Source organism: Tursiops truncatus, chromosome 10, assembly GCF_011762595.2.
Source record: "Tursiops truncatus isolate mTurTru1 chromosome 10, mTurTru1.mat.Y, whole genome shotgun sequence".
NCBI lineage: Eukaryota > Metazoa > Chordata > Mammalia > Artiodactyla > Delphinidae > Tursiops > Tursiops truncatus.
The window spans coordinates 3,139,463-3,163,406 of NC_047043.1; the positions used below are offsets into that span (position 1 = coordinate 3,139,463).

A 23,944-nucleotide genomic window follows, 5' to 3' on the forward strand; every position below is an offset into this window, starting at 1 on the left:
TGAGCCTTCTGAGGGGTCTTCTCTTGTGGATATGTTATCGCCGTTGGCACAGAATGGAGCTCTGTTGCCAACAGTCATAGCCTTCTAGCAACTTCTTGTTGCTTTTTTATAAAGCAAGTTTCTGTTGTTTTAAAAGCAAGTGTTCGCAAAAGTTCTCAGGAGGAGGCCGCCTTCTGGAGAATCAGTGGTAAGGTTGTTGGCCTGCCCTTACATTGTACGTGGTCAGTGTACCTTAGCTGGCCCTGAGAATGTTCCATTCTGTTCAACCATTTCACACATTAGCTGTGCCCTACTGTATTCAAGATACTATCTTGGGTCATTTGGGTACTAAAGGGAAAAAAAACACCCCCTGTTCTCAAGAAGCTTCCCGTCTAGGAAGGAAAGTGTTGTGTTTGGGAAAGGCCCAGAAGTAGAGGCTAAGGCACGCAGTTGGGAAAGTACATAGTGTGAGAGCATGAGGGATTTTGGTTTCTACATTAGACTACTTTTTGAGAGTTGAGGCTTGAGTATTCACTCGTCATTCATTTTTGTGATTATAAATACATAATAAGTCAACTTGTTCCATTAGTGTATGGGTGAGGGTAGCACCTTATACATAGGTTGTATCTCATGTGTAAAAAATTCTGAAGACAACACTTTTACCACCAGTGCATTATGAACTAAATTTAGTTCTTTCTCTGCTTACTGTATATCTTCAGGTTTTCCCTTCTCCCGGCAGCATCCATTTATAAGTCACATTTTGTACAGAGTTTGCGTTCATTCAGTGTGTTATTGAATGCCTACCCTATGGAGGTTCTGTCGGGAGCTAGGGAGGGATGAGGGACGGGAATGGTGCATGCCCTCAAAGCATCTGTTGGAGGAACTAAGTACATTGCAGAAAAATGACACACCTGCACAACTGAACTCTTGATTCTGAGTTTTAGTTTTGGAAAAAAGTGTTAGTAGAGTTGAGGTGACAGTAAATAGTGTGGTCAGTATATTTCAAGGTGAATTTTCTCACTTATCCTTTACTTGTAGGCAACACTGTGACTATATATGAGGATTGAAAGTTGATATTTGAAAGTTCTGCATAGCGATTGAGAGCCTGGATTTGGAGTCAGGAAACCTAGGTATTGAAATCCAACCCTGCCACCTTGAGCAAATTAACGTTGAAAGCTCAGTGTCCTCACCTGTAAAATTGGGATCAAAGCTAACCTCATAGAGCTGTGAAGTTTAAATGAAAAAAACATGTAAAGCATACCTGTGGTTCCCAGAGAGAACGCTTAGAAAGTGGTGGTTATTATTGTGTTCTACCTGATCTAACATGCCTCCTGGAGGCCTGGTTTTGCTTCTAAAGGTACAGAATTGTACTGTTGTAATCAAGGCGGTATTACTTGTGAGGCAGAAATGATAGTAGTTGTCAGTAAGCACTGACTGGCAGCCTGTCTGGGGGGCGGGAACACTAAGGTAGGTTAGTAGCCAGGTCCTGGGGCATGAGTTGCCTGGTTTCGTCCAGTTCTGCCTAAATCGAAGGAGAAGTTTCATGTTTGGCCTCCAACTCCACAATTCCAGAGGGATATACTGGCAGAGGAGGAGGTTCAAAGTTTTGCTTTTTGAAGTAACTTGGCATGGTAAGAGCACGGGTCTGCCTCAGCCCCGTGAACTTGGGCGAGTTACCTGACTGCGAAGCCTTTGTTTTCTCACCTAAAAAGAAATGAGATCTCCAACGCTTAGCATGGTTCCTGGTATGTGGTGATAGTAAATGTTTAAGTGCTTATTGTAACTGTGCCTTGTGAATAAGAAATAAGGGAACAGAGCCTAGAGAAGATGGGCTGGAGCGTCACCCTCCCAAATTGGAAGAACTACTGTTCGTTGAAGGACAGGATTGGTTTACCCGCTGCATCTCCAGCAGCTGGGGTCAGGGAAGACAGGTTTTTTAAATTTACCCATGCTATGAACTTTCTAGTCTTCGCAAAAAGACACGCATCCTTTACATCAGGGGTCCACGAACTTTACGTAAGGGACCAAATAGTTATTAATACTTGAGACCTCCCAGGCCAGGCAGTCTGTTACCACTGCTGAGCTTTGCTTTTGTCGCCCAGAAGCAGCCATCGGCCATGCCCTAGAGGAGCGAGCGCCATGCTCCAGTAGAACTGTTTATGGACGGTGAAATTCAAATTCCATGTCATTTTTACATGTGATAAAATAGTCTTCCTCTTTTAAAAAAAATCACTTAAAAATGTGAAAAACGTCTTAGCCCATGGATTCCACAAAAGCAGGCAGTGGGCTGGATTTGTCCTTCAGGTCTTCGTTTGCTAGCCTCTGCTTTAGATGACCAGCTGTTCTGGACCTGAGTTTTCTCCTGGGGTTTTGGGCGCATGGCGGTGGGACGTGCAGTAGTTAAAGGCCTTCTAGCTCCAATCCTAGCTCTAGACTTAGAGCCAGACGTTGTGGATTGCACTCTTCCCCTTCTATGTTGGGAAGGGAAGAGCTGTAAGTCTTAAGTAACTGTCTCTTCTGAACTCCCTCATCTGTACAATGGGAATGATAATCACTGCTTCAAAGAATTGTGAAGCCTGAATGACATTAGCATGTCAAAGCAGTTTAGAGTTGATAAAACGCTATAGCCAGGTGTTAAGTGGTTACGTTTACCCTATGAAACATCTTTATTTTCCATTCTTAAAGGAAAAGAAAAAACCACACCGCGCTCAAACCCTGAAACCAAACCTTTTTTCCTTTGATTATATTGATTATATCACTGAAGGAGAGAAAAGATCAAAAGGATCTTAATTTATCTAGTGGCCAAATAACCACCAGAAGAGTGAGTCCATGTGCTTTGAGAAAGGAATCTAATAACAATGAAAGCAGCGTTCTTGTTTATCTTAATCATTCCTTTTTCTCAGCGGGGGTGGGTTTTTTTCCCCCCTGAGAACTACTGTAGTCGCTTAATTTAAAATTCAGGAAGATCCCAGTGCTCTCGTCTTGGCCTTCTGAGAAAATATTTATCCAACACATGCATGTTTCAGGCAGTCAAAAATGGAAGTGAGCTTTTAAGAATGAAATGATACCTGGCTCATAAAACGTGTCTTCAAGTTGATTGGTTTGGAAGGATAATCAGGATTTGGGGGAAAGTTAAGTCTTTTGAATCTTTCTCCTTTACTTTGGGACGAGATTGCACCTCTCCCGCGCACCGCAGGAATTTTAGTTGTAAGTCAGATCCGCACATGTGGTCCAGATGCTGGTCACGAAGATGAGGAGACCCCGTGACTGTTGGGTCAAGACGGACCAGCATCTGCCGTGTGTGGTTAGCTGGCTCTTGAGGTTGAGATCCCCCCCAAATAAGAAAGCAGAAAGCGTTATTTGACTGCTGGGATTGATTGTGTGGTAATAGTCACGTGTGTGTGTGTGTGTGTGTGTGTGTGTGTGTGTGTGTTGAACATTAACACACTCTCTTAAATGTGAATTGTGGAGAATACTCCTGCCTGAGCAGGAGTGTGGAGACATCACCTGTGCTTTTCCTTTGAATTTGCTTCCAGGTCCTGTGTACTCGAATAAGTTTTTCTCTTCTTGCTGTGATACCTAAGAATCATTTAATCTTTTTCTCGTGCTCTATAATGATTTTAACTATTGAATGTATTTTCATGGTGTATTGGAAATACTTCATTCAGTTCTGAGTATTTGAGCTGCACAGAGCCGGTCTAAGTCGAGTTTCTGCGAATAAGGAGTCATCGTTTGTATATTGTGTGTATCTATAGGCACGTAGCATCATTGCGGGTTCTGTTAAGATAGAATACATGCAGATTCTGGGGCCCAGACCACGAGCTTGTAGTTTTCAGTGTTTGGTTGGAGACAGGGATCTCCGCTTCAGAAAGCTTCTTTCTGGAATGTGGGTGGAGTTAGGAGGCTCTGGACTGCACTGGTCTGTTTGCGACAACACTGAGGGGGTCGGGATGTGCCTTTGAAGAAGTTGAGCTCCAGGTGGACCAGACAAGTCCTTTGCGGCCCGTTGACCGTTGCCGGTGTTTAACTGAGTCATTCCAGGAAGGGAGCATTAAAAGCACCCGGTAGTTAGGTATCAGGGCTGTTTCTGGAATGTCTGTTTGCTGTCTTCATCGTATGGCGTATTTGTCCACCAGATTGTAAGATTGGCGCGTACAGTTTTTAAAACTAGGACCTTTTTTCTACAGTTCACATTTTCAATAGTTGCATAATTGTTGAATTATTCAATACATTTTAATGAAAGAGTGAATTAAATGAATGACTTACTTCCGGTTTCCCCTCCCCCAAACATGACGCCCAACACTTAGTCCTTGATCCACATATGTGGTTTTAATGCGAGGATGGGGGAACTTCCAACTGTACTGTTTCCCACACCAACTTAATTCTCTCCAGCTTTTTAAGCTGGTCAAGGCCTGGGAGGCCCGTGTTCTCTGGGGAGTCTGGGAAAAGTCTTTTGCTTTGGTGTGAAAATTTGTTCAAGTAATAAGAGTGTTTTTTTGGGGGGGAGAGGACCAGCAGCTTTCCTCTGTTTCTCAGGGGGAATCTATGACCCCCCCCCCAAAGTATTAAACTTGTTCTTGAGACCTTTGAGCTAAGACTTGGGTTTCACCACCCTTCATTGATGACTTTGACATTGTTTTTGCCGAACTCAGTTCTGCTTCAGCCAGAGCCTACGGTGAAACTGTGTTCAGACCTCGCCGATCGGGTTTGGAAGATGCTAATTGTAGTCTTTTAAGTGGCTACTCTTGAGATTTTACATACATAAAGCCTGAAGTTAATACTTTAGCTCCGCTTCTGACAGTGCAAGGACTTGAGATACTTTGAACCTGACCCAGCCCTGAATTTACATGCTGTTATTTTCCAGTGTTAATCATCATCCGTGCAAAACCCTCGCGAAGTAGAGCGTTGTTGTTGCATACGGACAGTGTTTCTTCAGCTTTGCCTGTGTCTTTACCAGTTTCTTTGATCATCAGTCTTCTATCTCAGAACTTCCTTCTGGGATTCTTTTTTTTTTTCCTTAAGTATATCCTTTAGAGATTTCTTTAGGGAGGGGTTGTTGGGGGAAAGGTCTCTAGTTTTTTGATTACCTGGAAATGCCTTTCTTTTGCCCTCATTTTTGAAAAATAGACTTGATTCCAAATAAAAGTAGTTACTTGGTTATTTCTGTTCGGCATTTTGAAGCTATCGCTCCGTTGTCCTCTGGCTTCCCCGTTATTCTTGGGGACGCTGTCCGTGTGGAGGTCTGTCTTCTGTCTCTGGTGGCCTTGGGATCCTCTCTTTGACTTTGGTGTCCTCTAGTCCTGTTACAGTGTATCTCTGTGTGGCTTTCTTTTTATTAATAATCTTGGTATATGTTGTGCTTCTCTTGTGGGTTTGTGCCTTGCCAGTCGTAAAGGACTGCTGGCCATCTTACCACCATCAGATCCCGCTGTGCTTCTGCGCTCTCCCTCGGGAATTCCAAGGAGGCGCTTATTCCGTCTCCTCCTCCTCGCCCTCTTGTTGCCCTTTCCTTGTTTCTGTTTTGTTTGCGTTCTGGGTATTTCCTTGGATCTCACTTCTAGTTCGCTAACGAGCTGTGTCTAATCCACTCTTTAATTCATCCATTGAGTTCTTAATTTCAACAATTGTATTTTTTTACTTCTAAGTATTCTGGGTACCCCTGCCCCCAGCCTGTTAGTCTGTGGCTTGCTTTCTTCATCTTTGATGTTTGTCTGTTTTTATGATCGTCTCATTCATTATGGTTGGATTGGAGGAGTTACTGGGACATTTGTGTATTTTCCTTGCTTCCTGCAAGCCCGACGATGTGCTAAGAATTACATTTTACTGAAGATCTGTTATTTTGCAGTGACAGTGCCCTTTGGAACCTTGTTTGCTTTTTTCTTGCCAGAATCTGAAGAAACGTATTGAATTGGAATTTGTGGTATCGTGACTAGGGATCAAGGGCTTGAGCCGACGCTTGAGATTTACCTAAAGATACTGAGAGTGTAAACTAGATGTCAAGGGAACTGTTGATGAAAATGGATATAATAGTTAAAACAAATGCTTCTGAAGCAGAATGTTCCACATCTTCGTTCTGCCCGCCCTGATATATAGGCATATCTTGTCTAACTTCCCTTTGCCTGAGGTTGGCCTTTGCCTTTGCCTGAGGTTGGCCTGTTGGTCTGGGCTAGTGAAGCCACAGTTGTTGGCCTAGCTTGGTCCACACCTACACACCCCATCCCTCCTCTGTCCCTTTGTGTTGCCGTTTTTTCAGTACATGGTGGTTTCCCCAGCTTGCCAGCCTCAGTGTCGGTCCTCATTCAGGACCTCATCAGAGTTCACTGTTAGCAGGAATCCTCCCCTTCAAACTCCATGTGACTAATTTCCTCTTTGTTTTGCATTATAATAATTTGTACTTGCTTCTTTATTACTTTTTCTAGGTATTAAATAATATGACATATATTTTCTCCTGGAAAGGTTGGCTACCTATTTTTTGGTTGGTTGTAAGTGCCTAATCTGAGGACGTGAATGTGGTGAGCAGTCAGTAATTGCTGACTTTCAGCTGAAATACAAATATTATAGTGACTGGAGTTGCATTATTTGAAATTATACCATATATGTGAGAATTGTGCATTTAGGTATCTTGTTTGAAAAGCCATATGGTGTTTTGGAGGAAAGTTATTTCTAAACTTGATACAAATAATTTGGAGGAAAATTGTGTTCCTGGAAAGAGTATTTGAACTGTTGGCCGCAGCATTTTTTACGTTTACCCGCTGGTGAAAAGTGGGGTGGGGGGGATGTCTAACAATAGTGTTCTCTAGTTGGAGAAGTCAGCTCAGTATACTTAGGAAATGTCTTTACTCTTTGTCTCTCTCCATTTATAACAGTCTCTGCCATGGGACATCCTCAGGAGGTTGGTAGTTTCCAGTGTCTGTTGGATGAAGCCCCCCAGTGTTGGTTGCAGGTCATGAATGTCTCTGGTTACAATGTTAACATTTTTCATCAGTAGGTTACTGTATAGGATTTCAGCGCATCCCAGAGCTGCAGGCAGAAGCATGTCTTATCTTAGCATGTAACTGATCTGGAAGCTTCAGCTGTTCAGAATATGTGAGAACCAAGACAGAAAAAGTCCTCTTGGCTGTAAAAAGTTGTCACACCCCATACGCACTGAACACTCTGGGTCTCTCTTGGAGACCGTTTGCCTGTATTTTCGGCATGACGTGCTTGGAGTATACGGCTTCCTTACTTAGCTTGTTAGAAGCAGATATCTGGTAAGGGAAAGGGAGCCGCCGCAGGGAGGTGAGCTGACATTAGTAAGTTTGCTTGTGAGATGAGCTGAACTGGGAAGCTGGGGACGGCACCTCCAGGTCATGGAGAATGGGGGCTCCTGAGCCCCCTCAGGCTTGTGAAGGGCAGGGCATGTTCACAAAGTGGAAACCAGTATGTTGAGAAGAGCTATCAAAAATGATTTGTAAAAAGTTTTAGGATGTAAGTGGCAAAGCTCAGTTTAATTTTATGGTTTTCCAGAGTTTCCAGAGGAGAGAGAGCAAGTGTACTTGTAGTGGGATGGAGAGGGGAGTGGGGGCGGTTACAGCCTGGCCTGTTTCTGAATCCTCCTGGTACCCCAAAACCTCTGTGGAGCTAACCGTGTACTGCAGAGAATGATCTTTGGTTTGACACGCAGTGTTTTAAGAGTGACTACCAGTTAACACTTCTCCGTGAATCTTTGGGTCAGGTTGATGCTTCAGGAAGTTGGTGTCTTCGTACAATTCTTCATCCACTGCTGGGTATGTCCCCCTCCCCCTGCCGGGTTAAGAGCAGGGACTTGCCCTGTCATCTTCCATGATGACGCCGGGTAAAGGAAGGATTAGGTGATTTGCCGAAATGTAAATGAGAATATTTGAATTGTGTTATGGATGAAAAATTTTGAAAAACCTTGTTTCAGTCGTTGTTTTTACCATTGAAGTTGAAAGAGATTTATTTTCTAGCTGAAGGCGTCTCACTGCTGGGAGTTGAAGAGAAGGTGCAGGAGCTGTTTTTATCCCGGGTCTGCCGCCTGCTTCTCTGCTTAGCAGAGCGGTGGTACTGGTCCTTGGTCGGTCATGGGAACACGTGGAGGGGCCTGTCTGCTTCCCGCTCCTCCTGACCCACGGGCTGGGCCAGAGCCCCTAGAAAACGTCCTGTCTTCCGGGCATCTCCATCCTTCATTCCTCTCTCCCTCCCGGATTTCCTGTCCCCTCATCCAGCTTGGTCCCTCCAACTTGATTTCTGTCCTCCGCCAGGTGCCCTTTGAGCCGAGGCTTCTTCCTTCATCCCATTTGGTCTCTGGACCCGGCTTCTCTGCTGGCTTGTTGCTCTGGTGCTCAAAGCTCTGGGAAGGAGCGTCCGGCTGCCCCGTTGGCTCACCTTGCCTTTCATCTGTACGTTTCAGAGGGAACTCCCCGGGCTGCCTGACACCTCCGACACCTGCGGTGGCGCTCAGCCTGCTCTCCAGCTCTCGGCCAGCGTAATGGGCCCCTGGCTTTGTCCTCTGACTTCCCTCCCTCGTGCAGGTGTGCTTTTGAACTCAGAGCACCAGGTAAAGGGCTATTTTGTGATCATTTTTAAGGAAGGAGAGGCGTGTGTGTAGTGGCAGGGGTGCTACCTAGAACAGGACGTGTATCGCCTCTTCCAGAAGAAGTCTCCAGAATTATTTTACGTGCCACCATTTGGCACCACTGGCTTCAGCTCATAAATGAGCTTTCTGAGAACGTTTTTATTAAATTGACAGGCACAGATTGAAAAGTATATTCCCAGGGGAAACAGTACCTCCTGAGTAGGTCCAGGTTGGCTCCGATTACACATGATGAGGCTGCGATGATTTTGTAGGAAGAGCGAAAGATGGTGGAAATGCGATCTTGTCACTGCGCGTGCGCATGTGTGTGGGTGTGCGCGTGCGTTCACCTTGGTGGGAGGTTCCGCTAACCCAGGAACCGGCTCAAGGTCGACAGGAGAGAGGCTGTGGTGGTGAGTGGGCAGCTTCACAGCAGCGCCCCCCGAGCTCTGTCCAGAGGATGACCTGGGAGAGAAAAAGGCCGGAACCACCCGTGGCTGGGTGGGGTGCGGGAAGGACTGTTCCCAAGTACAAGTGTCGCGGGCCCGATCCCACAGAAAGGAAAGCTAAGCCCTCGAGCCCTTTGCTTGGCTGATTTCTGCTGCAGTAGAGGGTCGTGTCTTGGAGTTCAGTTAACTTTTTAAGAAGCTTTCTCTAGAGTGGAGCTCCCCTCGGGGAAGCGTGCCCCCTGAGTGCTGGAGGAGGGACCCTGGAGAGAGTCAGGATGCTCGTGTGGCCCCGCAGGCAGCTGAGAGCTCTTGCTGCCCCCTGACTCGCATCTCATTCCCCAGCCGGGGGACGGGGTTGGGAACAAAACCGAGGTGGAAATTCCCATCCCTTCAGTGTTTGCGCCACCTTCCACCTCTCTGCAGTGTGACCGTGTTTCTCTGGGATCCTGCCATCCTACCGGGCGCCGCTCCCACGCCCACCTGTGAGGACCACTCTCGGGGAGGAGGGATCTGGCTGTGCCCTCCACCCTCCTGGAGGAGCTGCCCCGTGCCGGGCGCCATCGCCGGGCCACGTGAGGTCAGCTAGAGCCCTGGGTGCTCTCTGAAGCCATGTGGAGGCCCAGCGGAAGTGAAGGCTGCTTTCCCTTTTGCTGCAGGAATAGTGAGGCATCACCCCTTGTCGGAAGCTCCTTTGGTTTTCAGTTAGGCTTCTAGCCTTAGTAGCATCCCGGGTCGGGGAAGATGCCGGGGGCCACACCTCCCCGCAGGCTTTCTTGCTGGCCCAGCTCTGTGACCTGGCCGGCCTCGGGCACCTCTGAATCCCCGGGGCACGAACTCCAGAGATTCAAACTAAAGCACCTGCTGCCTATGGAGAAAGGGTCTTGAGAGCCGCGTGCAGGGGCTTGTCGGCCTCTGAGGAGATGTGTGTATCACAGGCTTCCGGCCCCTAAGATGGTTGTAGGGTTAATGATCGAAAAGTTTTGTTTGTTTTCTCTATCTGTCTCGCATTTTCGTTCCTCTCTAACTCTGGGCTGGGGAAGTGAGATTCTGTTGCTGTCTTTTCCACCTCGCGCTCCTCTGCTGCTCGTCTCATCCCACCCCCACCGCCTGTTTGATGCCCTCCGTCATATGATATGGAATTGAACTATTCTCAAAAGTTTAATGAAAAAAACCAAGCAAACAGTAGAATCCTTCTGTCTTTCCAAAACAAATCAACTTTCTATCTATAAACTAAGCTACTCTTGTATTCGTCCTCCCTCCCCTTTCCCTGTAGCTCGTTTGTCTTTGGTAGAAAATGGATTTCTCACCCCTGCTGAACTTCATCATCAGTTTAGGACGGACACATCGTCCAGTCGGGTGTTTGCTTGTACATTATATGTAAGACGTTAGTAGTGATACAAAAGAGCAACAAACATGTAGGAAGATTTACTCTCCTCCTGTTTTCGATTTCTGTTAGCATATATGTTAGCAAGAGTTACTGAGGAGCTATTTAGTAAACGTCCTCAAGTGATTTATGAGTCTGTTAAACATGGCGTTAGAAAAATTTCCTGCAGCAAGTTTGTGACCATACCTTTTAAACATGAAGGTTGCTTAAACCTTAAAAACACCTTTTTAAGTTTTGGGGAGCAATGAGTAATGATGTGACAATAGTGTATTTGAGTATATGTAGGTGACCTTTCACATGCTTTATAAAGCGTTCTCAGAGTCCAGGAGGCATTACCTCGGTGGGTTAGGGTTAATGCTCAGGGGTTCAAGATGCTCTTCTATAAGACGCACACTAACACCTTAACCAGAGGAAAAGAAAAAACACCCCCCTGATTGTTCTTGCTAGAGTTAGAAGGGTTTCTTAAGCTCTTCGTAGTGTAAGTTAACAGATGATGGTAGTTCAGTTACAGAAACAAGCAGGATCCTCATCTGCCTTTTCTTCCATGGTCTCCATCCTTGGGATCACTAAGCAGACATAGAGAAGATGTGACTAAAACAGTGACATTTTCTCCTGTAGCTTGTGGGAGCTCACAGTAATTCCCTGTAATTTTCAGGTAGCCAGTAGGTTTCCTGTGCACAGCAGCCTAGAAATCTTTTGTATGAACCTAAAAATGAGTGACTAATTACAGGGTAGAAAATGAATCAGCTTCGTCTGAGATCAGGCAAGTTCGCAAGGAACCGTGAACTTAATGCGTCAACACAGATAACAGTTTTTGACTGTCACCAAAGGCTTTAGGTTACACAGGTGGCTATAATGAAGCACAAAACATTGATGAAAAGAGAAGAAAGATCAGAGATTCCATTTGTCAAAATTTCATCCAAAAGAGATTTGGAAAGTTTCCACAAAGATGGTGAATATAAATGATGATTTGACATTTACTATGATTTTTTTTCTTTAAGAAATAGAACAAACTAAAACATGTTTGGGAGCTTCCCTGGTGGCGCAGTGGTTAAGCATCCGCCTGCCAATGCAGGGGACACGGGTTCGAGCCCTGGTCTGGGAAGATCCCACATGCCACAGAGCACCTAAGCCCGTGAGCCACAACTACTGAGCCCGTGTGCCACAACTACTGAAGCCCGCACGCCTACAGCCTGTGCTTCGCAACAAGAGAAGCCACCGCAACGAGAAGCCCGCCCACCGCAACGAGAAGCCCGCGCACCGCAACGAAGAGTAGCCCCGCGCTCGCTGCAACTAGAGACAGCCAGCGCGCAGCAACGAAGACCCCACACAGCCAAAAATAAATAAAAACCAAAAATAAAACCAAAAAAAACATGTTTGGAGAATATATTAAAGGGAAAGACGTGTCCAGTACAAACATTAAAAGTCTGACTTGCAGTAGCCAGCATTACCATTCTAAAGAACCAAGGAAGCGTCAGTGTCAAAGAAACCAGCCTGTTGTTGTTGTCACCAGTAGCATCGTTCATCATATAACTGATTTCTCAGGGTCGAGTAGATTTAGCAAGTAGAAAGTAGGAAGTTTGAGAATCAGTGAGATGCAGAGGGAGCAAACCCGAGGCCTGTTGATGGGCTCTTTATCAGGACACTTCGTTTTGTTTGTGGGAAACCATATTTGATGTACAACCATATCATCAACTCACTAGACTGTATAGTTTTGAATTACCCTGGTTCATTCCCAAATTCATTTTTGTGAATTTTTGGCACCACGGGGGATATTCAAAAAAAGACTGTGCGCGCAATCCTGAGAGAGGAGAAAGTTCTGAGAATGTTTTGTTTTCAGCAGCCTCTTTGAATAAAGAGTTCAGCCTTTTAATGTCACTCCTTGAACCAGCTGACATCCGCTTGGCAGGCAAGTGCTTTGAATTTCATGGTCTCATCACCTTACTCGCGTTTTGTATGTAAAGGCCCTACATGCATGTTTATCGAGGAAAGAAAATGGAAGTCAGAAAAGAACAAGAAGTCATCCACTGCTCTAGCACCCAGATTAGCCACCACAAGCCAAGGCCCATCATTCGGGACAGCTTTGTGCATAAATAATGGTAGAAGAGTGGATTATACAGCTCACAGTTATTTCATAAAAATAGAATTATATCCATGCTGTTTCACAGAAGACACATAGAAGTTAGCACTGAAGGAATTGTGGAGTGTCCTATAAAAACCTTTTTTATTTATTGGTCCATTTTTCTTTTGCTTTTTTTCTTGATTTTTGGAGTTCTTTGTAATCGATGCTAATCTTTGTTATTCATCTTGCAAATGTTTTCTCATCTGTGTGGTGTCCTCATTCTTCATTAAAGATTTTAAAATCTGTAACACAATTACATATTTCACCCACCAAATTAATGAAAATTTACCTTTTAGTGCAGTCTTATTTTTTTTTTTTTTTTTTTTTTGTGGTACGCGGGCCTCTCACTGTTGTGGCCTCTCCCGCTGCGGAGCACAGGCTCCGGACGTGCAGGCTCAGCGGCCATGGCTCACGGGCCCAGCCGCTCCGCGGCATGTGGGATCTTCCCAGACCGGGGCACGAACCCGTGTCCCTGCATCGGCAGGCGGACTCTCAACCACTGCGCCACCAGGGAAGCCCTAGTGCAGTCTTATTTTCCTCATTTTGTTTCTCGTTGAGGAAGTCCTTCCTACACCAAGATCATTATCTTCTATCTTTTCATCCAAAAGTTTTGCTTCTAATGGTAGCAAAAACCTGCCGTTTGTTTTTCTGGTATGAAGTTGGGATCTGACTTGTTTTTCCACTGGATAATCTGCCGTCACCATTTATTAAACTAGTCGCCCTCTCCCCTTCCCGTTTGCCCCTCTGCCATACGTGAAGTTTTCGTTTACGCGTGTGGGTCAGTTTCTTCTTCTCACCTGGTGTTTGTCTGTTTGTCTTTTCTTGGTCACGCAGCGCACACTGTTGTCATCAGTATGGCTTTGTAATAAGTGCCCTGCCAGGTATCTCGATCTTGTTCTCTTTTTCTGAAAGATGGCTCAGCTGTTCTTGGGGGTGCGTTCTTCTGCTTCCACATTGGGCTTGGGTTGATGCTGTATTGCATTCATGGGTTACTCTGGGGCACTGGAGATGCAGCAGTGGAGCTGACAGATAAAAGTCCTGCCCAAGGAGCTTAGATTCTAGCGGTGGCAGCAGGCTAAGTGGGATACAGCTAGTGGCTTGGGGTGTGGGTTAGTTTTATATAAATTGTCAGAGAAAGCCTCATTGCTAAGGTGACATTTGGGACTTGAAAGCAAAGGAATGCCCCCAGAGGTTGGCATGTTCTTAGCGGGTTTGGGCAGCAGCAAGGAGGCTGGTGCATCTGGAAACAGAGAGGGATGGCACCTGAGGTCAGGGTGGTAGTGGGATCTAGGCAGGCCCTTTGTAGATGTGCTGAATACTCTGAGTTGTATTTTTACTGAGATGGAAAGCCATTGGAGGAGTGACATAATCAAATTAAAATTTTTAAAGGGTTGTGCTGGATGCTATATGGAGAACAAACCGTGGCAGGACTAGGAAGGAAGCTGGGAGATTGGTCAGGAGGCTGGCAGGATAACTCGGGCAAAAGGTGTTGGTGTTTGAAACCCCGGGTGGCGGGATGATGGAGTAGTGAGGAGTGACTGCACTTGGGGTCTGTTTTGAAGGTGGGGCTGGGCAGGATTTACGTGTAGATTGGATATTGGATGTGACGGAAGGAGAAGAAATGGAAAGAACGTGGGGTTTTCAGGCTCGAGTCACTAGAAGAATGGGATTGGCCAATTATTCAGACAGGTGTAACTGCTTAGGGCTCAGCTTTGGTTTTTATCGCGGGGGAGGGCTGGGGGGGGTGGATAAGTAGGAGTTGGGCTTTAGACGTGTTAAGTTCGAGATGCCTTTTAGACATCAGGTGGCGGTGTGGGCAGGCAGGGTCTAAAAGTTCAGAGTTTAGGGCATATGCTTCGGCAGGAGATGTCTGTATGTGCATGGTTTCTAAAGCCGGGGAAGGAGGGAGTCATCCAGGGACTGAGTGTAGGTAGAGAAGAGATGTGAAGGTTAGATCGTGGGGACGTTCTTATATAGAACCTGAGATGAAGATGCAGTAAAAGAAGAGGCGTGGCCAGGAAAATAGCAAGGGAGAGTGGTGCGCTGGAAGCAGGTGAAGAACATTTCAAGGGGGGAACGACTCAGTGTTCGGTGCTGTCGTGGGGACCTAGAATTGACCACTAGATACGGCAGCAGCTGCTTGGGGGCGTCCAGGGGCTCCACCGGACGTGGGCTCGTGAGAGCATGGGAAAAGAGGAATTGGGGGTGATGACTGTAGGCAGTTCCCAGGACCGGTTTTTTCGAAAAGGGAACCAGGAGGGCGAGGTAGGCTCTAAAGTTTGTTTGCTTTAAGATAGGGGAAATTATAGTATGTTGTGTGACGCTGGGAGAAAGCTAATAGGAAGGGGAAATTAATGAATCAGGAGAGAGAGGGAGGCCGGGCAGGAGCTCGAATGGGATCCTCTCCCCCTCTCCCCACCTTTTGGTTCTTCGGTATGTTTTGCTACGCACTTTTTTAAAGTTTTTCAGTCTTTCTTAGATTTATTCCTAGAAACTATAGTTTCTTGTTGCTCTTGTTAGAGAGATCTCTTTAAAGTTATATTTTCTAACTAGTTAATACTTGTGCACAGGAAGGCTGTTTATGCTTCATGTCTATATCTAGCAACCTTGTCAAACTATCTTGGTTGAAAATTCATAGATTCTTTTGGGTTTATATGTAGATAACTATATCTTGTGCAAATAGGGGAGATTATATTTTTCTTCCTCTTCAAATTCGTACCTGTTACTTTATCACTTTGGCTGGGACCATTTGGTACGATGTTGAATATCAGTTACTAACAACAAGGATTTTTTAAAAAATTTATTTATTTTATCTATTTTTTGGCTGCGATAGGTCTTCGTTGCTGTGCGCGGGTTTTCCGTAGTTGTGGCGAGCGAGGGCTCCTCTTCGTTGTGGTGGCTTCTCTTGTTGTGGAGCACGGACTATAGGCGCGCAGGCTTCAGTAGTTGTGGCACACGGGCTCAGTAGTTGTGGCTCGCGGGCTCCAGAGCGCAGGCTCAGTAGTTGTGGCACACGGGCTTAGCTGCTCCGCGGCATGTGGGATCTTCGCGGACCAGGGCTCGAACCCATGTCTCCTGCATTGGCAGGCGGGTTCTTAACCACTGCGCCACCAGGGAAGCCCCCAGGCATTCTTATTTTATTTTTAACTCTGAAAGTTCTATAAAATTTTATTATTAAGTAAAAGTTGTAGATAGTTGCTAAAGTACCTTTGTTTAAAAAATATTTATTTTTGGCTGTGCCACGCCTTAGTTGCAGCATGTGGGACCTAGTTCCCTGACCAGGGATCGAACCTGGGCCCCTGCATTGGGAGCGCAGAGTCTTACCCACTGGACCACCAGGGAAGTCCTGCTAAGATACTGTTTTAAAGTTAAAGTTCTGTTATTTCTGGTTAAAGTTCTCTTATTTCTAGCATGTGAGGAGTTCTTAATCCTGAACGGTTAACGAATTGTATGGGATGTGCTTTCTGCATTCATTAGAGATTGTCATTTGACCCCCTCTTTCCTTTTAATATTTTAATGTAGTATATTAATATATCATCTGATGTTAAGCCATCCTTGCATTTCTGGGATAAACCCTACTTGGTCACAGTGTGTTATTACGTACATTGTTAAATTCTTTTCATAATCAGGCTTATAATAGTCACTTGAAAAGGTAACCAACTTAATATTTTTTCCTACTCTGGAACAGTTGCAGAATCCCTGGATTTTCTGTGTTTTGATTTTCTGTTTTTGAAGATTTTGTTTCACCTGCCTATAAAATCTTCTGGACTTCTGTTTCCTTTTAAGATAGGAGAGGAGCTATTTGATTATTCATTAGAGAATTACCTTGTGTTTCTTTATCGGTGTTTTCTATTTCTTAAGTCAATTGTGGCCTAAAGTTTTTTATATTAGAGTATTTTAGGATATTTAAAAACCTGTACTGGATCTGTGATTATATACCTTTAACATGCCTGTTGGTTTTCTTTTTTTTATTTTTTTGCGGTACGTGGGCCTCTCACCGCTGTGGCCTCTCCCCTTGCGGAGCAACAGGCTCTGGACTCGCAGGCTCAGCGGCCATGGCTCACGGGCCCAGCCGCTCCGCGGCATGTGGGATCTTCCCGGACCGGGGCACGACCCCGTGTCCCCTGCATCGGCAGGCGGACTCTCATCCACTGCGCCACCAGGGAAGCCCGCCTTTTGGTTTTTTGTGCCTTTTTCCTTACAGATATTTTATCTCATTTGATTCTTTGTCAGAATCAGTTTTTTATTTTACTGATGCTTTATATCTTTGCTTTCTACTTTATTTCTTGCTCTTTATTTCCTTCCGCCCTCTTGACGTTATCTGGCTCTTTTCCGAGCTTACTGAGTTGAACAGCTCATCTTGTTCTTTAGTGAAGGCTGTACAATTACCTTGTAAGTACAGCTTTAGCCACATCGTATACGTTTGCTTTATTTTTTAAAACTATCTTTAGATTTTTCTCTGTTTATTAAAAATAAATTCACTTACTTTTTTTGTTTAGGATATTTATTCATATGTTTTAAAATCCAAAATGTATTAAAAAAATTTACAGCCACAAGGATTTTGTCTTTTGTTTTTGAGTACTTAAATTTAAATATTTTTAAGGTGAAAATCTTTTTCTTTACTATGTATCTTCTAATTGAGTTATCCCATGGCCAGAGAATGGTCTTCATGAAACCTTAATTCTGGAGGTTTTCTCTTGTGATCTTGTAAAAGGGTTTATTTTTGGATTTAGAGTTCATCTTTGCTGTTTATCCTTTTCTTATTTATTTTTCAATTGTCTGTTGGTCTGAGAGATTTTTCTGTATGGATTGGGTATTCTTTTGCTGGTTGGATGATACAGATTCTTTGTCTGACCTTGTGGTTGCCATTAATTTCTTTAGATTCTGCTTAACTATTAATCTGAGTGATCAAATCATTCAGTGATTTCTTCTGAAATGTGACAGGGACGTATGTGTTATTTACCTTTTGAGTGTATCTACTCCCTGTGTCTTATGCTCATTGAGAATATTTCTATTCTTTTTAATGTACCAGAAATGGGATATGTATTTAATAGTTAATTTTTATATGTCTTCCTTGAGGACATAACAAGGGCATAGTCACTATTAATTCTTCACTGAAATCTCCAACCTCACCTCCACTAGGTCAAGATTATTTTCTAGTATTTGTTTTATCTTTCAGAAATAAACCAACAATTTTTTTTTAAATCACAGGTTATTTAAATTTTCTAACTTTACATTTGAACGCCATTTCACTTATCCCTTTCATTCTATGTGGGCTGACTTTTGCTCCTGAATTGCACCTTACTTTCTTTGCTTTTCTATTTTCTTTTTTGAGATATGATTTGGATACCATAGAATTCCTCTTTTTTTTTTTTTTTTTTTTTTTTTTGCGGTACGCGGGCCTCTCACTGCTGTGGCCTCTCCCGTTGCGGAGCACAGGCTCCGGACGGCGCAGGCTCAGGCTCAGCGGCCATGGCTCACGGGCCCAGCCGCTCCGCGGCACGTGGGATCTTCCCAGACCGGGGCACGACCCCGTGTCCCCTGCATCGGCAGGCGGACTCTCAACCACTGCGCCACCAGGGAAGGCCTAGAATTCCTCTTTTTAAAGGATACAGTTCCGTGGTTTTTAATATGTTTACAAAATTGTACTTTTACCGTTATCTAATTTTGGAACATTTCCGCACCTCAGAAAGAAACTCCTTACCCATTGACTGTCAGTCCCCGCCCCTGGAACCCTGCACCCCTGGCAAGCACTAAATCTACTTTCTCTATGAATTTCACTTACATGGAATTATACAGTATGTGGTCTTTGTGTCTGACTTCTTTTCTGATATGCTAATAATTTAGCCTGTTTTCAGGGATCATCCACGTTGTAGAGTGTGTCAGTGCATTACTTCTTTTTATGGCTGAATAATATTCCATTTTGTGACTAGACCACATTTTGACTATTCATTGATTGATGGATATTTGAGTTGTTTCTATTTTGGTGTGTGTTATGAGTAATGTTGCATTTATATAGAACATTTATAGGACATTTATACAGAAGTGTTTATGTGTGCATATACTTTCAATTCTCTTGAGTATATATTTAGGAGTAGATTTCATTACATCTTTGATTATTTTAGTTAGGATTTGAGATAATAAATTCTTGATATTTATATGTCTAAAGGTAATCTTACTATTATATTGTTAATGGCTTTTTAGCTGGGTATACATTTTATTGGTTGACAATTAAGATTTATTAGCTTTGCAGCTGATGAAAAAAATCCGCCCCTCTTTATAAGTCATCTGAGTTTCTGGTAGTTTAAGATTTCTTACCCTTGACAGTTCTGCAGTTTTACTACAGTGGGTCTAAGTGTGGATATGATGTACTTTTGATCTGAGGATGTTTGGTCCTTTTAATCTATGTTAATGCCTTGAGGAATTGTTGTCTCTGTGTTCATAAGGTAAATGGGTCTATAATTTTCTCTTCTGTTTCCTGTCAAGAATTATGCTGGTCTCATAAAGGAGTTAGGAAGCATTCCCCTCTCTCACTTTCTGAAATTGGTTTTGATTCCTTCATGAATGTTTACTAGAATTTATCAGTGAAGCCATCTGGTACTGAAATTTTCTTCTGTTGAGTTAGGTTATGAATTCACTATCTTTAATGGATATGAAGTTATTCAGAATTGGTATTTCTTCTTGAGTTTTGGTGTTGTGTCTTTAAAGGAATTTACTTTAAAGTGTTGGATTCATTGGCAGATAATTGTTTATTATTCATCTCATTTTGATTTAATTTGCTTTTCTTTTTAGTTTTATAAGGTGGAAGTTTAGGTCATTGATTTAAGAGTTTTCTTGCTTCCTAATAAGAACATGTAATGCTATAAATTTCCTTCAAGCCCTTCTTTGGTATATCCTGCAAAATTTGATATGCTTTCATTTTATTTATTTTTTATTTTTTTGCAGTACGCGGGCCTCTCACTGCTGTGGCCTCTCCTGTTGCGGAGCACAGGCTCCGGACGTGCAGGCTCAGCGGCCATGGCTCACGGGCCCAGCCGCTCTACGGCATGTGGGATCTTCCCGGACGGGGGCACGAACCCGTGTCCCCTGCATCGGCAGGCGGACTCTCAACCACTGCGCCACCAGGGAAGCCCGATATGCTTTCATTTTAATCTAGTTCAAAATATTTTTTAATTTCCCTTGTGATTTCTTTGACCCATGGGTTGTTTAGAATTAGGTTGTTTAATTTTCAGGTATGTTAGGTTTCACTAGATGTTTTAATTTTGATCTTTAAATTCCATTGTAGTCAAAACATTTTCTCTAGATTTATTTTTTTTGGAATCTCTTTAGTGGCACAGTATTTGATGCATCTTGGTGAATGTTCTCTGTGCACTTAAAAAGTTTATATAATTCTTCAGTTATCAGTGGAATGTTTCATAAATATCAGCTAAGTTAGGGTTAATGCTGTTATTTGGGTCTCCTGTATTTGTACTGTTTCTAAAAATCTGGTTTGAACGATTATTGAGGGGTATGTTAGGATATCCAACTATGAAAATGCATTTGTCTCTCTTCTGTTTTTGTTTCACACATTTTGATGCACTGTCATTACGTGTGTGTATTTATTATATTGGTATAAGTATACCAATATAGTGTTCTGTTGATCTTTTAACATCATTGTGAAATGTCCCTTTTTGTCTGTAGTAATACTTCTTGAAGTCTATTTTGTTTTATATTAATATATCCATTCCAGCCTTGGTATGTATTTATTCAGCCTTTTAGTTTGTTTCTGTCTTTATAAAGTGCTGCTTTTGAAACTAGAATGTAGTTGGTTCTTGCTTAAAAAAAAAAATTACGAGTCTTTGCCTTTTGATTAGAACGTTTAGTCTGTTTACATTTAAAGTAATTATTGGTATGGTTGTATTTTAGGTCTACCATTTTGCACTTTTTTAGGAAGAGATTTTTGTTTGTCTTTATTCTTCCTTATTTTGGTTTTCATGTTAGTCAAAGTTTAAAATTCTCACTTTAATTTTGATGTTGGTTTTCTAGCTATATTGCTTTGCTTTTTTGGGGGCAGGGGGAGGGCGGTTGCTCTCTAGGAATTGCAAGATGCATTTTAGCTTTATCCCAATCTACTTAGCATTGGTATTGAATCACCTCAGGTAAAACCCAGAATTTCTTCAATAGTATATTTCAGTTTCCCGCCTTTTACCTTTAGTAGTATTGTCATATGTATTTCATCTAAATAGTTTGTTCTGTAGTATATTTTCATTTCTCTCTCTTATCTTCAGTATTACATTGATATACCTTGTAAACTCATCAGTAGTGTTGTAATTTTTGCTTTAAGCTGTCATCTTTTATAATGGCTAAGAAATTGTGTATTACGTATGTAGTCATCCCTTAGTATACACATGGGATTGGTTGCAGGACCCCATGTGGATACCCAAATCTGCATATGCTCAAGTTTCTCATATAAAATGGTGTCGTACTTGCATATAACCTGTGCGCATCCTCTTTAAATCATCTCTTAGACGACTTATATCTAATACAGTGTAAATGCTATGTAAATGGTGGCCAGTGTGTGGCAAATTTAAGTTTTACCTTTTGGAACTTTCTGGAAATTTTTTTCCCTGAATATTTTCAATCCACTATTGGTTGAATCCATGGATGTGGAACCTGCGAATACAGAGGACCTACTGTACCTACATAATGACTGTTTCTGGCTTTATTTCTTCCTGTAAACTTAAGTTGCCATGTCGTGTGATTTCCATTCAGACTCAAGAACTTTCTTTAGCATTTCCTGTAGTCAGATCCGCTGGTGATAGATAAATGGTTTTCTATTTGAAAATGTCCTCATTTCACCCTCAATTTTAAAGAATAGTTTTGCTGGATACTAGAATTCTTGGTTGACAGGGTTTTTGTTTTGTTTTGTTTTCCTTCTTCAGCAATTTGAATATTTGGTCCCAGTGTCTTCAGACTTCCATAGTTTCTTAATGAGAAGTCAGTTTATGTTCTTATCATTATTGTTTTTGTTTTCCTGTGTATAATACATCATTTTTCTTTGGCTGATTTCAAGATTTTATCTTTGGCTTTTAGCAGTGTGACTAAGATGTGTCTTAGTCGTTTTATTTGTTTTTATTCTGCTTAAGGTATGTTGAGCATTGGGGGATTTTTCAGATGTTGTGTCTTCAGAAAATTTTTTCCTTTCTCTTCTGGGATTCCAGTTAGTGTGCTGCTTCCTGTTGTCACACATCATTGAAAATTCTATTCATCTTTCGACCGTCTCTTTTTCTTTCTTTTTTTCAGATTCTTCTATATTCAAGTTCATTACAGCTGTTAGAAGAAAGCATCAATTTGTTGTTTAGCTAATCTACTGAGTTCATTTTACTGTTTGTTCATTTGTTTCTCTGTTGACATTGCTGTATTTGTTTACTCACTGCTATCATATTTTCTTTCAATCGTTTGAGCATATTTTCCAAATTCGTTGAACTGTTTGTTGGCTGCTTTGAAGTCTCTTAAATCCAGCATCCGAGCTCACCTGGAGTCAGCTTCTGTTGACTGTCTTCTTACTTGCGTACGGGTCAGACTTTACTGTGGTTTTGCTTGTCTGGTTGAAAACTGGACATGTTGTGATGACCCTGGACTCTTGTGTTCTTCTGAGGATTATTGGGGTTTTATTGTAGCAGACAGTTAAATGCTTGGAGTCAAACTATAAATTTCGTTTTTACTGTGATAGGTGTCTGCTTATATATATCTGCTCTGTTCTTTTGTCTTTCCACTGATGTTTCTTTACTCTGGCGCCCTGTGCCTGTAAGATTTGGAAGTTGGCCAAGCATCTCAGTAGAAATGGACTTTCCTTCTCCCTGTTCTTGTCTCTTCTGAGGATTTCTCTGGGTTCTAGCTGATCTGCCAGCGTTGGGCTTTGCACTCTGACGTTTAGAGCCTTCTGCGTCCCTGTGCGTCCCGAGCACAGCTGCGAAAGGGCATCACATTCATAGATTTGGCTTCATGTTCCTCTTTCAAAAGATTTCTCACTGACTGCGTTTTCCCCAGGCCGCTGGTGGTTTCCTTTGAGCATATGTGGTTCAGCTGTCAGCCAGGGGTATCAGCATTTTGTGCTCTGAATTGGAGTGTCGCTTCTTCTGCAGTTCTGGTGCTGTCTGAAAACTCTAAATTTCTGGTTGCTTCCCCAGCTCTGAACTCTGATACCCGGCACCTTTAGCTGGTAAGGCTCTGGTTTTTCCAGCCACTAATTTTGCAGCCATAGCTTTGGGGGTTGGGCAGTGCCCTCAAGCCAGGAAGCAGTTCTTACACCTTAGGGTTGTAGTTTGTGAGATTTAACCCTTTCCCTGGCTTTTGTAAGCGCTGTGTTTAGGTAGTTCGTTTGTTTTTTTTTTCAATTCATTTTTCATAAATGTTATCTGTGTGTGTTCTCATGACCCGTTCAGTCTTCCCGCCATTACAGAGAATTGACTCTTGGTTTGTGTTTTGAAGTATTAGGGAGCAGCTTATCTGTTTCAAGAGCATGTCTTCCTGTCTTCCTGTGTGCTTTCATTGCTTGTAGGATCGTCCTGTTCACCTTTTTTTTTTTGCTTGCAATACGTTTGTATGAGATTCAACCACCATCCTTTTTCTGTTGTTCGTTTTTATTTGAAATTAGTCTCTGTTCATTAGGAAGGGGGCGGGTCAGGAGAGGTTTTCTCAGGGCACAGCTCCAGAGCTCCCTCTTCTGTCGTTTTGACACATGGCCTTGTCCTTCGTGGCTCTGTCCTGCCATCCTCACCCTTCAGCTTTCACCTGGCTGAAAGCTCCTCTGTCCATTGCCCCAGCTGTCCTCTCCTGCTCAATTTGTAGTCTATTTCCAGCATTTTTCGTGAGCGGAAAGGAGCTTTGCCTGGTTGGTCTCAAGAACTCTTAAGGCCTAGACAGCTCCAGACCACTGAGACCCGACTCTGGACTCCATGCTCACCTGTGGGTTGAGTGTGCAGAGGTTCCTGCTGCTTCTGGCAGACGCTCTCGCGGGCCTGCTCTGTTCTCCGGTGGGACCCGCCGATGGTGTTGGCGTTCTCCTGCTTCCATCCGTCAGATGCCCCGTGGCTTCCCTCCTGCACAGATCCTGGTACATCTGAGTCTTGCGGCTTTTGGTGACTTTTCCTGTGGTTTGGGGTTTCTTGGCTCCTGCTGAAGATTCTGATATTTTTAGGGCATTGGGGAAGTTGACAACCTCCTGCTGTCCCTGTGCTCCCTTAGTTCCTCTGGTCTTGAGAGGAGGCAGGGCCTTTATTCTGCTTCTAAGGCTGGAAATGTGGGTGAGGATTCTCTCCCATTCTCTCACCAGCTCCCTCCTACAGCCAAGGTCAGTGAAGACAGACGCGTTTCCTTACTCTGTTCCCTGGTCACCCCTCTGCTTGAGAGTGAAGCCTGGCATCTCGTCCGTACGTGTGGGTCTCTGTCCTCACGTC

The 23,944-nt window shown here is 43.4% G+C and overlaps 1 protein-coding gene across 2 annotated transcripts in view; it reads left to right on the forward strand.

Moving 5' to 3' along the window:
- CDYL (chromodomain Y like) overlaps nt 1–23,944 on the forward strand; it is a 153,365-nt gene that overhangs the window by 1,387 nt on the left and 128,034 nt on the right. The gene's annotated exons all lie outside the window — the stretch shown is intronic.